The sequence below is a fragment of the Aedes albopictus genome, chromosome 3, assembly GCF_035046485.1.
Source record: "Aedes albopictus strain Foshan chromosome 3, AalbF5, whole genome shotgun sequence".
Taxonomy (NCBI): Eukaryota; Metazoa; Arthropoda; class Insecta; order Diptera; family Culicidae; genus Aedes; species Aedes albopictus.
The window spans coordinates 408,813,611-408,829,397 of NC_085138.1; the positions used below are offsets into that span (position 1 = coordinate 408,813,611).

At 42.6% G+C, this 15,787-nt stretch overlaps 1 long non-coding RNA gene across 2 annotated transcripts in view; it reads left to right on the plus strand.

The window, feature by feature from the left end:
* Positions 1–273: 273 nt before the first annotated feature.
* LOC115254732 (uncharacterized) overlaps positions 274–15,787 on the plus strand; it is a 109,008-nt gene continuing 93,494 nt past the window's right edge. The window contains exons 1-2 of one of the 2 annotated variants that reach the window (XR_009998655.1): positions 274–899; positions 2,418–2,788. This is a non-coding gene — a long non-coding RNA (uncharacterized LOC115254732). The remainder of the gene's footprint in view (positions 900–2,417; positions 2,789–15,787) is intronic. The other variant, XR_009998654.1, reaches the window with a different exon arrangement.

The window sequence follows — 15,787 nt, forward strand, 5'->3', positions numbered from 1 at the left end:
TCAATTAAAAAAACTGGATTTTACATTATCAATAGGACCCGATAGACCGATGAAAAACAAATGTGTGCGCCTAGATAGCTGCAACCGTTTAAGTATAGGATCTCTCTTATACCCCTTGTGCGTCATTGTGATGTTCAGACTGCTGCAGAGTATATCTCAATTTGAATTACCCCTTGAAAAGCAAATTGCATTATATTTTGACAACTATGCTCACCAAACACAAACATCAACAAGTTAAACCAAATACAAACATCCCAGCGATGAAAACAACTCACCGAACGTCACACACACTCCCACGCAAAATGCAGGGGTATGGAAAGTGCATGCATCGAAGCGAAAGCACCGACACGAACTCGAGTCAGATCACGCGAATCATCGATCAAAGCGCAATCGGTGATAATTATGAATGAAGCTCCGTCTATCGGTCGGTCGGTCGCCTCGCGAAAGCCATCACCAATACACTCGTGGCGAAACAGACTCTGTTGTGTGGAACGAATCTGTGAAGCAACAATCGCTCGCGACGACCGTGTCCATGTCGCGTCGTTTGAGTGTGTCTGTTCCCTCTACAATGGCGACGATGGTTGTGTGGTAGGGTTCACGGTTTGTCTGTCGTTCCCGTGCTCTCGAGGGTCAAGTCGCCAGTTAGTTGTTCGCTACATTTCTACGCGTACGGCGGCGTTTCGGTGAATTCGGTGGCTTCACGACTAGTTTTGTGTCATTATTGTGTATAGAGAGGGAATATATGTGAAAGGATTCGCATAAACGCAACCCTTAGCATTCCATGCAAACCGTCAACCCCTTTTTATGTGAGTCGGAACTGGAATGCCGTGTTCGGGGAAGAAACGGAAACATCCGGTGTGACAGTTTAGAAGTGCAAAGGTTTCACTTTTGATACCGAAGTAAGTGATGTATTGTGAAGTTCGTGCGAAACAATCGCACGATTGGGCAACGATGAGAACAATCGAAGTCGGCGGCGCGATGGTGGTTGATGGCGCTAATTGACAGTTCCGCTCTGTCGGCCAGTTTCCCCTCCGGCGATTGCGATTGCGATTTCGAGTGTACGAATTCTCTCGGTGTGTGACCTATCCACCCCGAAGGGTTTCGATAATCACTGGCATGCTGATGGTGTTAGTTTAGTAGTGCGATGGTGTGGTACAGTGCGATCAGAACAGGATTGATTGCGTGAGGGATCGTATTTAAGTACGGTGATCGCGATGATCATCGTTGTGCGGTCAGAGGTTGTTTCACTGGCTACTTGGATCGGATTAAATGTTAATTGCTGATGAGAAATGTTGATCATGACAGTCGTTGGTGTAAATTTTGCACACTTTGTGGTATTCTGTATTGAAATTGTTAATTTTGTTTTGTTTTGTGAAATTTTTGTTACTGTTGTTGATTTTTGATAGATTTTTAAATTATTTAGAGATTTTTTGAATAAAGAAATAATATAGAAGTTGCAAAAAGCATTAGTACATATAAAGTAAGTTGAATTCAAATCAATAAATTAGTACAAATTGAACAAGACGATCAAAATTTGACCAAAAAAGATGTCATGACATTTTAAAATCATTTCAAAACTTTATTGGTGTCATCGAAATATATCAATCAAAACTCCAGCAAAGCAGTCTATAATCGAATCAAACAGGAAAGGGAATAAAAACAAAACTCTCACGAAGACCATCGAACACCAACGCTTAGGCGACGACGACGGAGGATACATGCTATCACACTCATACACCTGCAGCAGCAGCGTCGCGCTTGAACCCGTACACACGCATCCAAACAGTGAAAAAAAAAAACTGCTGGAAACAAAACACGGTGTGAAGACGGTGCAAAGAAAATAGAATATTCTGTCGAAATAAAAGAGTGTGAGCGAGAGAGACATCTATCGACAGAGGGGTCCAAGCAATGAGACAAAACAGCAAAACACCGGTTTTTTGGTCATTTGCGTGGTGGTGGTTGCCGCGCCGCTGATGTTATTGTTATTGATCGAAGAAGAAGCAGAAGAAAAACAAGGGGGTGAAAAAGAATCGCGCTGTTGATGTTCAACAACGATCGCCGCCGTCGTTTCGTTTTGTTCGCGGGGTCCACACGAACCAAAGAGACACACGACGAACGAACGAACGACCGTCGAAAAGGGAGACCAAGAGAATGTAGTAGATAGCTACGCGGTGAAGCGAACTATCGACGAAGAGTGCCGTGGCGCGCGCGCGCCTGGTGAAGGGAGTAAAACAAAAAGTTCAACGATGAAATGAAGCCTACTTTGATACTTACCTTGCGCCATGGCTTAAGGCTTGCCCGGGTTATTGCTTGCTACTCTTTCTCGATGCGATGCGGCGATGATGGTGATGGGATGGTTGTTTGTTGATTTTGCGTTTTTTTTTCTTCTTGTGTTGAAATTCGTTTCTTTATTTTAGCTTCAAGTGAGAATGTTTGATACAAGCACAAAGCCACGGTGGTGATTGGCGATTAATTAAGGTGAAATTCGAGCGGAAGGCGGGAAGAAAGTTGGGAAAAATAAGAAGAAAGTGACATTAACCTTAATGCAGGAATGGAACGAAGGTGTACTGGAAATAGTACAAGGCAAGGCAATGAATGAATGAAACGGGCCAAGATTTAAAGTGTGAAACGAGAAAAGTGTCATTGATGGACGCAACAGTTTGAAGAAGATGCATTGAAAATTTAAGAAACATGTATCTACTTTAGCTGGGCGGATAACGGTCACTGGATTAAAGACAACCAAAGATAAATACAGTGGAACGACAAGTCTTCATTTGCTTAACAAAAGGTAAGTTCAGATGATAAAAAAATACATAAAACAAAATATAAGTGTATTTTGCTGAAATAGGATTCATAAAAGTTCATTAATTTTCTTGCTTTGATTATTCCAAAGGCAATCTGCATCATACTGCTCTATTGTTACATTTTGATGCCATAGTGCATTCGAAAAAAGTTACATATGGACTTGTGAAAAATCGCATACTGGTGGGATTCGAACCCACAACTGCTTATTTGCTAGTCTGGCGCTTTAACCACCTCATCTACGGCTTGGACATTTAACTCTGAGGAATAGAAAGCCAAACCGACTCCGAGCTCACAACATGGTCTCCCCTTTCTTCACTATCACCATTTTCTCCTGGTACTGATAATAAATCGCTTGAAACTCCGACAAGAAATTTCTCAGGCTCCATCACGCAATGTGTTCAAATTTTGACAAGGATTTCCGATACATACTTTCAATTCCTCCGGATGGTGACAAGGAATCCCTCCACATTCCGATGAAAAATATCTCTGGATTCCATTGAAGAAGTTCTTGCTATTTGACAAGAACTCTCTCTCGTTTTGGCATGATATATCTCTGGATTCTGCAAAAGAATCTTTAAATTCCGACAAGGATTTTTCAGCTTTCGATACTTATTCTCTCCGGGTTTCAACGAGAAATCTCTGCGAATACTGACAAGGAATCGCCGGATTCCGATAAGAATTTCTACAAGAAATCTCACCAAAATCCGACAACTTTTTCTCCAAATTCTAAAGAGGATCTTCTTCAAAATTTTTAAAAATAAAGTATATTTTTATTTTAAAAGTAAAGTCTGGCAAAAAATCTCTGAATTTTGACAAGAACCCCACATGTGTTCAGCACGTGTTTTCTTCGGATATCGATAAGAAATCTTATCTAGTTTCAATAAAGAATAATCGGATTCTGACAAGGATTCTTTCTCGATTCAGACACGTTTCTCTCTACATTTCAATAGAGATTCTCGTCAACAAAGAATCGCCAGATTCGAGCAAGGCCTTTCTCTTTTCGCACACGTATCTATCCGGATTTCAACAAAGAATCTGTCCCGTTTCCGAAAAGAAATCTCCAAATTTCATCAAGGAATGTGTTCTAAGCCCGACAAGAATTCACTCCGGATCATGATAAAAAAAAAACGCTCCTTAATATAACAAGGAATTTTTAAAGATTCTTACAAGAATTCACATTGAATTGTGACATAAATTATCTTGTGGGTTTCGGACATGAATCTCGAAGGAATTATGTATCGCAATTCCGACGACAACTTTTTCTATATTCTCCTGTGGGATCTTGGAACCACAATTCTTTTGAGGTTAACATAAGGAATCTAGAGACTCGTACAAGGAATCTCTGCGAGTTCTGATGAGGATATTCGATTAGTAAGGGAAGATTCATTTATTACGTCCATCGTTTTTCGGGATTTCTAGACCCCCCCCCCCACTATTTTCCTATACCTAGTACACGTACTGTCACACTTTCTTAGACCCCCCCCCCTCCCCCCAAAATGTTGGACGTAATTTTTGAACGTTCCCTAATTGCTCCTTATTCAGAAACTCGATCTCTTCGGATTTGTTGTCTATAATCTAGGATCTGTGATCGTTTGGACAGCGGGTCTTGTTTAGGGACTTGCTGCTATACCTCAGTCAATTTTCAACCGATTTACTTGAGTGTCCAAAATAGGCCCCCCTGCCCAAATGGTCCCGAACCCTATTATCCGGATTTCAACAAATAAGGATTCTTCCTGGATTCCCCGTAATCTGTTCAAATTCTGACAAGGATTCATGGCACAGACTCCGAATTGGGACAGAAAAAAACATTTCTTCCGATTCCACAAGAAAATCCTTGTGCAAAAAAGAATTTGAGAATGAATCCCTACAGATTTGTACGGAGAACATCTCTGGATTTCGGCAGGGGTCCTGTTTCGATTTTTGACACATTCTCTCTGAATTCCGATAACAAATCCCATAGGATTTCGACAGTAAATTTATCCACATTCTTACAAAGAATCGTTTCAGATTATAACATGAAATGGCTTTGAATTGCAGCAAAAAATATCTCCAAATTCAAACAAGGAAACCCCATGAACTTAGAACAAAAATCCATATAAATTGAATCAGTCCCTATTCCGCAAAGCTTCTCCGAGTGTCAACAAGAACTCGCCCGTTTCCAATTCACATTCTCGATACAGGTGTTTTTCAAGTATTTGGGATGGAAATCAATAAAAATTACCAACAACAATCTCTTACGTATCCCTAACGAATTCCTCAAAATATACTGTCAGAACTCCGGATACTGGCAGCGAATTTCTCTGGAATCTTACAAAGATTCTATGGATTCCAACAAGGAATTTCTCCGTATTTTATTAACCCTCTAATACCCAATTTTTTGATTTTGTTCTAAATATCATTTTTCGTCGTCTTAAATCGATACGCGAATTGTTGCCATTCAATACAAAAGAAACAATGACATCCGAAGGGTGACTAAAACATCATTTTTTCAATGATTTAAAAAAAAAATGTTAATAGGTTTCAAAAGACACCAAAAACCATTCTGAGATATACAGAACAGTCCTAAACATCAGCTAAAAATACACAAGTTTTCATTGCCCAGGCAAGACAAAATACAAAAATGCTCAACTATACCTCGTCTAAAGACGGGGTTGGGTATTAGAGGGTTAAGGAAGTTCTTCGGATCTTCACAAGGGTTCTCTCTCGATTGCGACATGAAAACTCTCCAGATTCTAATCAAATATATCCAAGTACATCTGAATTCCAAGAAGGATTCCTCCCGTTGTCGATACGCATTCTCTCCGGAATCAAACGAGAAATCTCTCCGAATTCGGTAAGAAATCTCTGAAGAATTTATTAAGAAATGTATTCTTACTCAAAATCATCGGATTTCGCAAGCAATATCTCCGGAATCTGTAATCTACCCAAGTTCTCAAAAAAGTTTCTCTTTCAATTCCAACATAAAATCTACCCGTAATCTGAAAAAGAATGCAACCAAGAAACCTGATTTAGACAAGATTCCGACAAAAAAATCTCTCCGCATTTTCAAAAGGAATCCATCAAGGATTCTCTTTGGATACCTACAAATAATCTTCCGGATTCCGACAAGGATGCTCTTTCGAACTCCAACTAGAAACCCCTTTTTATTACGGCGATTTTTACGAGAATTTTGACACGTAATCAATTTGAATTCCGACGAAAAATCGGTACAAGCTCCAACAAGCAATCTCCCTGCATTTCGTAAAGAGCTCAAGATGGATTCTCTATCGATTTCAAAATAGAAATCTGTCCGAATTCCAACAAAGAGCCTACGAATTCCGATAGGGATCGAAGTCCTATCCGTCCTTCCACATGACACATTTTTCCCGATTTCGACATGAAATTTATTCGAGTTCCGACTAAGAATAACCGAATCCAGACAAGAATTATTAAAAGATTCGGACACTGAAAGATAACGGGTTCCTACAAAGATATTTTTTCGGATTTCGGTATGAAATCTCCAACTATTTTGACAGAAGTTTCTGACAAGGACTTCCAATTTTTCGACCAGCATTCCCCTTATATTCCGGCGAGCAATGTCTTTGAAAATCTCCGAACTCCGACAAGGACTCGCCCGTTTCTAACACGCGTCTTCTTCAGATTTCGACAACAAATCTTCTCGGGTTCTGAGTCATATCTCGCCGAACCTTGTCAGAATCCGTTCGGAAAATGAACAAGAAATCTAACCGAAACTATTCTTGCAAGACGGCAAGAATTCTCACAGGATATTAACAAGAAAACTGTACGGATTCCATCAAGGAATTTCTTAGGATTCTCACAAGGATTTTCTTCTGACTCTAACATGTAGTCTCACAACAAGGAGTCACTTTTGATTTCGAATACACATTACGGCTGTTGCAATTACTACCGAAAATCGGTTTGACAAATAATCCTCTCGATGTACTCGATGACCTGGAGGACTCTCGATGTAGACACGAAATCTGTCCAGATTCGAACTAAAAATACGTTCAATGCCTTACTTACCTTACCTTACCGGTCAGGCTAAGGCCTAAGTGGCCCCTGCTAGACATAGTAGCCGTCTCCTTTCTACTCGGTCCATGGCTGTTTGTCTCCAGTTCCGCTCTCTGCGAAGGGTCCGCAGATCGTCCTCCACCTGATCGACTCATCTAGCTCGCTGCGTACCACGTCTTGTACGGGTCGGATGACTCTTGAAAACCATTTTAGTCGGGTTGCTATCCGACATCCTGATGACGATGGTTGGTTCTCTCAGCAGCTGATGCAGCTCGTGATTCATTCGACACCCCGCCGTAGATGGTACGCAACACCTTCCGTTCGAAAACTCCAAGGGCGCGTTGATCCTATAAACGAAGGGTCCATGCTTCGTGCCCATACAGGACTACCGGTCTAATCAGCGTTTTGTAGATAGTTAACTTCATGTGACAGCGAACTTTGTTCAATCGTAGATTCCTGAGGAGTTCAAAGTAAGCTTGATTTCCTGCCACAGTGCGTCTCTCAATTTCTGTCCTGATGTCGTTATCGGGAGTCACCAGTGAGCCAAAATACAAAAATTCTTAAACCGCCTCGTTTTCATTACCGTAGAGAGAAGTTCGAAGTGGCGGGTGCGGTTATTCCTCCCTGGAGCCTTTTGCCATCATGTACTTTGTATTCGACACATTTATGACTAATCCGATTCGCCTGGCTTCACTCTTTAGTCGGATGTACGTTTCCGCTATCGTCTCAAATTTACGAGCAATAATTTCAATATCATCAGCGAAACCAAGCAGCTGAACTGACTTCGCAAAAATCGTTCCACTCGTGTTTATACCTGCTCCCCTAATTACACCCTCCAAAGCAATGTTGAACAGCATGCACGAAAGACCATCACCTTGCTGTAACCCTCGGCGAAATTCGAAGGGACTCGAGAGTGTCCCCGATACTCGACCTACGCACATCACTCGATCTATCGTTGTCCTGATTGATCTTATCAGTTTATCCGGGAATCCGTGTTCGTGCATAATCTGCCATAGCTGGTCTCGAGCGATTGTATCATACGCCGATTTGAAATCGATGAACAAGTGATGTGTGGGCACGTTGTATTCGCGGCATTTCTGCAACACCTGGCGGATGGCGAGCATCTGATCCGTTGTAGCGCGTTTACCCATGAATCCAGCCTGGTATTGCTCCACGAACTCTCTTGCAATCGGTGATAGACGGCGGCATAACATTTGAGAGAGTATCTTGTAGGCAGCGCTCAGTAGTGTGATCGCGCGGTAGTTCCCGCAATCCAACTTGTCGCCCTTTTTGTAGATGGGACACACGATACCTTCCATCCATTCCTCCGGTAATACTTCCTCCTCCCCAATCTTGGTAATGACCCAGTGTAGTGCTCTCACCAGTGCTTCTCCACCGTATTTTAGAAGCTCGCTTGGTAGATGATCTGCTCCAGCGGCCTTGTTGTTTTTCAACCGGCCAACCTCCTCCTCAATCTCTTGAAGGTCAGGGGCCGGAAGTCCTTCGTCCTGTGCACATACTCCTAGATCTGTTACCACGCCACCTTCGGTACTTGCAACGTCGCCATTGAGGTGCTCATCGTAATGCTGCCGCCACCTCTCGACCACCTCACGCTCGCTCGTGAGAATATTCCCGTGATTATCTCGGCACATGTCGGCTTGCGGCACGAAGCCTCTGCGCGAGCGGTTCAGCTTCTCGTAGAACTTTCGTGTGTCCTTAGCGCGGTACAGCTCTTCCAACGCTTCGCGATCTCGTTCTTCCTGCTGGCGCTTCTTCATCCGGAAGACTGAGTTCTGCCTGTTCCGCGCCTGTTTGTAACGTGCCTCATTCGCTCTCGTACGGTGTTGCAGCATTCTCGCCCATGCTGCATTCTTCTCGTTTTTCAACTGTTCACATTCGCCGTCGTACCAGTCGTTTCTGTGATTCGGAGTCGCGAAGCTTAGTGCTGTAGCCGAGGTACTACCTATGGCGGATCGGATGTCCCTCCAGCCATCTACAAGTGTAGCTGCGCCAAGCTGCTATTCCGTTGGTAGGGCCACTGCTAATTGCTGCGCGTAGTCTTGAGCCACTTCTACGTTACGAAGTTGCTCGATGTTGAGCCGCGGCGTTCGACTTCGACGCGTGGTGATAACTGTCGAAAGTTTTGAGCGCATGCATACAGCGACTAAGTAGTGATCCGAATCTATATTCGCGCTGCGGTATGTGCGGACGTTGGTTATATCCGAGAAGAATTAACCGTCGATTAGAACGTGGTCGATTTGGTTTTCTGTTTGGTGGTCGGGTGATCTCCAGGTGGCTTTGTGGATATCTTTGCGGGGGAAGAAGGTGCTTCGGACTACCATACCACGGGGGGCTGCAAAGTTTACGCATCGCTGGCCGTTTTCATTCGATACGGCGTGCAGGCTGTTTCGCCTGATTACCGGTCTGTACATTTCCTCCCTTCCTACCTGCGCGTTCATGTCGCCGACAACGATTTTCACGTCACGCTGCGAGCAACCATCGTATGTTTGCTCTAACTGCGCGTAGAACGCTTCTTTCTCGTTATTGGGTCTCCCTTCGTGTGGGCAGTGGACGGTGATGATGCTGTAGTTGAAGAAACGGCCCTTAACTCTCAACATGCACATCCTTGCGTTGATCGGCTGCCACCCGATCACACGTTGTCGCATCTTGCCCAACACTATAAATCCTGTTCCCAGTTCATTGGTGGTGCCACAGCTTTGGTGGAAGGTAGCCGCTCGATGGCCGCTTTTCCACACTTTCTGTCCAGTCCAACAAAGTTCCTGCAACGCCACGATGTCGAAGTTGCGGGGATGTAGTTCGTCGTAGATTATCCTGTCACATCCTGCGAAACCTAGTGACTTGCAATTCCATGTTCCAAGTTTCTAATCGTACATAGTCCTTATTTCGTCGCGTGGGTCTTTGCCGATTGTATCGAGTCGTATTTTCTCCTATGTTATTCGCAATGGGGATTTTTACGGGTGGCTTATTGGGCCTACGCCAACACTCCTGTCTCGCCGGAGGGCCATCGTGCCAGTTCTGTTTAACGTCCCAACCAACACTGGGACGACCACGCTGATGGGGCTACCACCTTGAATCTAGCTGGGCGTGGTGCAGCGTTTCTTACTCAGCCGCTGGATGCCAGAACAGACACTGCTTGAGCCGCACCTCCTTGGTGAACAGACGCTCGGATCGTACCTCCTCAATCTAGCTGAAGTCAGAAGGACAACAGTGCCCAGGCTGCACTACCAGCTAAGCACACAACTCTTAGCTGGCGATCTTTGTCATCACTTGACCCGTGGAAGCATGAGGTAGGAACTTGTGAGGACCAGAGCTATATTGGACGCTCTCCTTATCGACTCACCGTTTGGCAGCCCACAATCACTTATAAGTTTTAACTGACTAGTTTGGTGTCGTTTGCTTGGCTGAAGAAAAATTTTACTATAAAATCTTCAATATCCATAGCGGTAGTTTTTTTTTTTGCTTTTTCGTGAGCATTGTCATGGTATGTACATAGACAAACAAACGTAACACTTGCGAAATTTTCATTGACCATGCCTTTAACGATCATTTTAAATCTTGATTGTGGCTTTCATAACCAGAAGCGCGCACATCGTTTTTCTTTGCATTTGACGTTTCACTTTAGCACATTCTGTTGATGATATTGCACAACACAGTGTTTCGTGAAACATTTCGTGAAACATTTCCACCAGGTGGTGGTAGTGTGAACTGGACGATGGATTTTCACGAAAATGGTTCTAGGTGTTTCTTCTGTTTGTCTGTGGTATGTATCTCTCATGCATTTGTTGTTGTTGAAGTTACTCGCTTTCTTCCGATCATAAAGTCTGTTATCTAAGAGGTATTTTTTTTTTGCAGATAAACTAGACGTATACGCTTATTTAAAACTTTTATTTTACAGCTTTTGTCTTGGAAACAAGGTTTCTTCCATGATTCTTATTACCAACAGGTTTTCAACACTGTTAAGAGATTTTCCACCAGCCACTTACAATAAAAAGTATGACACTATCAATGTTTTTGATCACAACACTGGATCGCGTCTAAGTTTCTAATAAATACTATAGTAACTATGAATAATTAAATAAAAATATCATGAAAACAACTTGTCAAATTCAGGCGTTAGCCTTTACAATAAAATCAGCATCAAACTATAATTATAATTCTTGAAATAATTTACACAGAAAATAGTTCTTTTTGTCACTAAATGTAAAAATTGTGAAATGTTTGAAATGTCTTTTTTGTTTATTAGTTTACCATCACCAAATTTTTATTGTAGATAGCATATATTTGGACCGTTTCCCCTAAAAAAATTACGTTTGTAAAAAGATAGGGTTTTGAGATATTTGAGTTTTTGTGACAAAAATATTTTTTTTAATATAAAAAAATATTTATTTTACAGTGTGCATTTTCTTAGGAACCACAATTTAGTTATCTAGCTCTGCTGAAAAATTCATAACAATCGAACAATCCGTTTTTTCTGTACACCTTTTGAACTATTTTTGAACCATTTTCGCATACATCCTTTTGAAAAGTTAGTCGTGACTGAATATGAAGATTTGATATCGAAAAATGGCGAGTTAGATAATATTGAAAAACTGTGCAAAGTTTCAGAATTCCTCAACTACGAAATGTGCGGTCATCTATGCTCATGCTCATGCTCATTATCAAGTTTCCAGTATTCATCGAGGAGCTGGCTTTTTAGTATCTGGGCAATATTTTCGGCCAACGGTTTGCCGGGTAAGGTATCCAATCCATCAATTGAATAAGGTCATGCAATTCAACATCATCTTTGGTAGCCGATTCAATTTCCTCTAAAGACGCCGATCTTGGACATGTGTCCACTGCTATTTTTTGTTTTATTCTTTCGGATTCTTCATCAAGTGTTGGATCCGAATCGGGCACACGTTGACAAAGCCGAGAGAGTACGTCTGCGATATTGCTGTTTCCTGGAAGATACATGACTTTGTAAACGTAATACTTACTTACCTTACCGGTCAGGCTAAGGCCGGGGTGGCCTCTGCTGTACATAGTAGCCGCCTCCATTCCACTCGGTCCATGGCTGTTTGTCTCCAGTTCCGCACTCTGCGTAGGGTCCGCAGATCGTCCTCCACTTGGTCGACCCACCTAGCTCGCTGCGCTCCACGTCTTCTTGTACCGGTCGGATGACTCTCGAGAACCATTTTAGTCGGGTTGCTATCCGACATCCTGATGACGTGACCCGCCCACCGTAGCCTCCAGATTTTCGCGGTATGGACGATGGTTGGTTCTCCCAGCAGCTGATGCAGCTCGTGGTTCATTCGCCTTCTCCAAGTCCCGTCTTCCATCTGCACTCCGCCGTAGATGGTACGCAACACCTTCCGTTCGAAAACTCCAAGGGCGCGTTGGTCCTCTGCACGTAGGGTCCATGTTTCGTGCCCAAAAAACGTAATACATCAACCTCAATTTTCATATCTCAATTCCAGGCGAGAGCCTCAAGCGATATTCGAGCAACGCCATTTGAACATCTTGAACCCCCTGGACACATCCCTGAAACCATAGAAAACACCATAAAGCATATGTTAAATTCCAGGCAAATTGATTGAGACTTCCATGGAACTCTTTGAAATTCCTGAAACCCATGAGGTCCCATGCTGAATCCTTTTTCCACGCAATCTCCCAAAACCCTTTCAAAATCATTCCCGACAGTTTTTGTTGCGCTTCAGTTCGCCTGTTTGTCCCTTCCCTCTTTATTCTTCCTGAAAACTTCTTTTGGTCTCCTCCATAACCCGTCTTTGGAGTTCTCCTTCCATTTGATTGCTAACTTGTAAGCAAACATCGTGCCCTCCCAGCTTGATTAAAAGACACGGACACCGTCTTCGGCCAGAGGCTGTACAGACTTAGGCACGGAATTTAACACTAGACAACGGACACGACACATATTACAAGCACCAGAGGATACGAGGAAGAAACATTTCTTGCGAAAAGTTTCATCGCTCTGAGCGGCCACCAGGCTCCACAATGACGATGACAGGTACTGGCGCGTTCTTCCACGCGCACAACTGACAGCTGCATAAAACTTACACATACCGTTCCGATCCATGTCTGCCATCGCTTGCGAAAGCACACACCTCGCGTGCTGCCGTTTCTTCCTGCAGTCGGTTCGTTTCTCATCTACACTTACCACCCTGCACCGTTTCCTGACAGCTTTCCTATCCATCATTCGTTTGCATCTCTCGGCGTATACAAGTTATTGCCTTTAGTTTCGTTTTATTTTCCACAAATTGTGTATTTTTCACTAGCGAGGGCATTCAGGAATGCCATATATACAGATTTGTCTGTATTATACAGTTTTTTGAATATCTGTACATATTGTGTTAAATATGAAATTCAGATTTTTTCTTGTGCAGGATACAGATTTTTCACCAGAATGGTGAATTGATTTCAGATTTTTGAACAAGTACACAGGTAGTTAGGTATCTGGCAACCCTGAAGGCATAATTTTCAGAATGTCCCTCAGGTGGTAGTACATATTCCAAACGAATTACTTCAGACTGTAAAAGGGGTGCAAAGACGTCGCTGAAGGGTTCCATTTCAATTTCAATATCGATTCCTTTCACTTGATTTGCTTAATTTCCAATATTGGATGGATGGATGGCGCAAACCCGGAAAGCAAACACCTTGATGGTGTTTCCGAATGATTGATTCTCGCTGCCGTAAATTGAAATGTAAGTGAATTTCATTCGTGGAACCACTTCCTAAGTGCGTCATTCCCTACCAACTCCAGAATTTTCGAATTTCATTTTTCGTTTCTAACAACTCCCATTCGGACGGCGTTTTCGTATGGCTTCCGTTGAAAAATTCCTCCCTCGATCACACTTCCCTGAATGCAGGAGACAAGTTTCAAACAAATGTCGAGTCCAACAGCAGCAGCAGCACCAGCCTATATGGAAACGTAAAAATGCTTAGTCCGTAAAAAAACTGAATCCCAAGAACCTGAAGACTTTGAAACGAGAAAAAAAGGGAGAGAGGAAAAAAGATTCTTCATTCTCGTTACAACAGGCGACAACGACGACGACGACGATGACGATGAATGCTCCGAACAACCAGGAACGATTCACCGTCGAGCGTTAGCCTTTTGCGAGTGTTCGTCGTCCGTCAGACTGCTCTGGAGATTGTGGGGTGTTACTCACTGTACCTTAAGGCAGGGGTTCCCAACTTGTTTTCATAATCGTAAAATAAACTTTCTGTCTGTACTTCTTCAAAAGAAATATCAAAGAAGCTTTTAAACAGCCAACCATATTTTCAAGTCTACTTGTGTCATAAATTTCTATATTATCGTAAATATTCTCGATTATCTGAGTCTGTGTAGAAGTAAACAAAGCTAGAATTATTAAGCACATTTGTATGCAAGTTTTTAAATCGTTTTTAAACGTTTCAAATGAACTCTTTTAGAGATACTAAAAGCAATAGGAGGCAATCAGTGAAGTACTAGATTGAAAGTAGTGAACTGGATTTTTGTATGGTGAGATGATCAATTCTCCATTTCTGCAATGAAATGGTGCAAACAGCGTGGGTATTATGATTTCTTGACTTATTTGATGCTGTTTGAGCAAAACTTTGGGTAACTGTGTTGTTGAACTTGCATTAGGGAACGTCCATAAATTACGTCACGCTTTTAGGGGGGAGGGGGGGTTGAGTAAAGTGTGACAACCCATACAAAAATTTCAGAGGTCTCATACAAAAAGTGTGACATAGGGGGGAGGGGGGGTTGAAAATGGGCAATTTTTGGGTGACGTAATTTATGGACGCTCCCTTAAATAAATAATACAACAACAAAGATACCCAAACTTTTACTCAAACTGCATCAAGTTAGCCAAGAAATCATATAACTTACGCTGTTTGCACCAATTCATTGCAAAAATTGATAATTGAACATCTCACCATACAAAAATTCAGCTCACTACTTTCAATCTAGTACTTCACTGATTGCCTCCTATTAATAAATGAGCATATGTAGTTCTGACGTTTCGGTCTCGTGTGGATCTTCTCCAGAGCCTCAATTGATACAACTTTTCGTTGACTATTGTTCCTGAAATTGTCGTTGTATATGAATTAAGATCAACAGAGAATTGTTGTCCTAGTTATCAGGTTCCACAAAGATCTTAGAAGGAGTTTCAAACATTCTTCAAAAATTCTTGTAATATCAAAATTCAACAATATTCTTCAACTATTGTTTTGATAGTAATAAGTGAAATTGAAGAAGGAATGTCTCGGTTCTTCAGAGAAGTTTTGAAAATTGAATTACTAGATCTAGATCTAGATCTATCTTAAAATCATTCATCATATGCAAAAAAACACATTCAATCAAACGTCCTATTCGCCACTTCATCCAACTTGTTGTCCAAATAACTGTAAAATCTCATTGCCTACACTCAACCCGAAAGGGCACCCGAATCATCCTCGCACAGAGCCATGTCTCGATCCGCACACAGTTCATCTGCCTGCCGGAGTGTGGAGTCTAATCAGACGACCATCAAAACAGAACACGGTAAAAAAATCTGCGCGACTACCGAGCCGACCCGGACTGGATCGGATCGGATGGATCCGCGGATTGTGGACCAGCAGAAGAAGAATGGAAGGTGAGCTGCTGGCTGGAAGAAGGGTAACTGACTGGAAATAATACACCTCTTCGTTTTGGTCTTTGGTCCGTCCCGTCCGTTCCATGTTTTACCACACATGCTTATGATGAGCATTCATCACCATCGCACTTGTTTCGGCGGCGGGGCCAGCAGCAGCACAGCCAGCCAGGGGTTTTATTTCTCTCGTCGTCAGCATATTCCAGCATCGTCGGTCGATGTCGTCGTCGTCGTTTGCGTCTTCGTCATCGGTTCAGTTTGATGGGGGTTCTCAACTAAGGCCGAGAAAGGCTATGTACATGCACATCTAGATTGAGTTTGAATAAGGACGAAAGGAATAT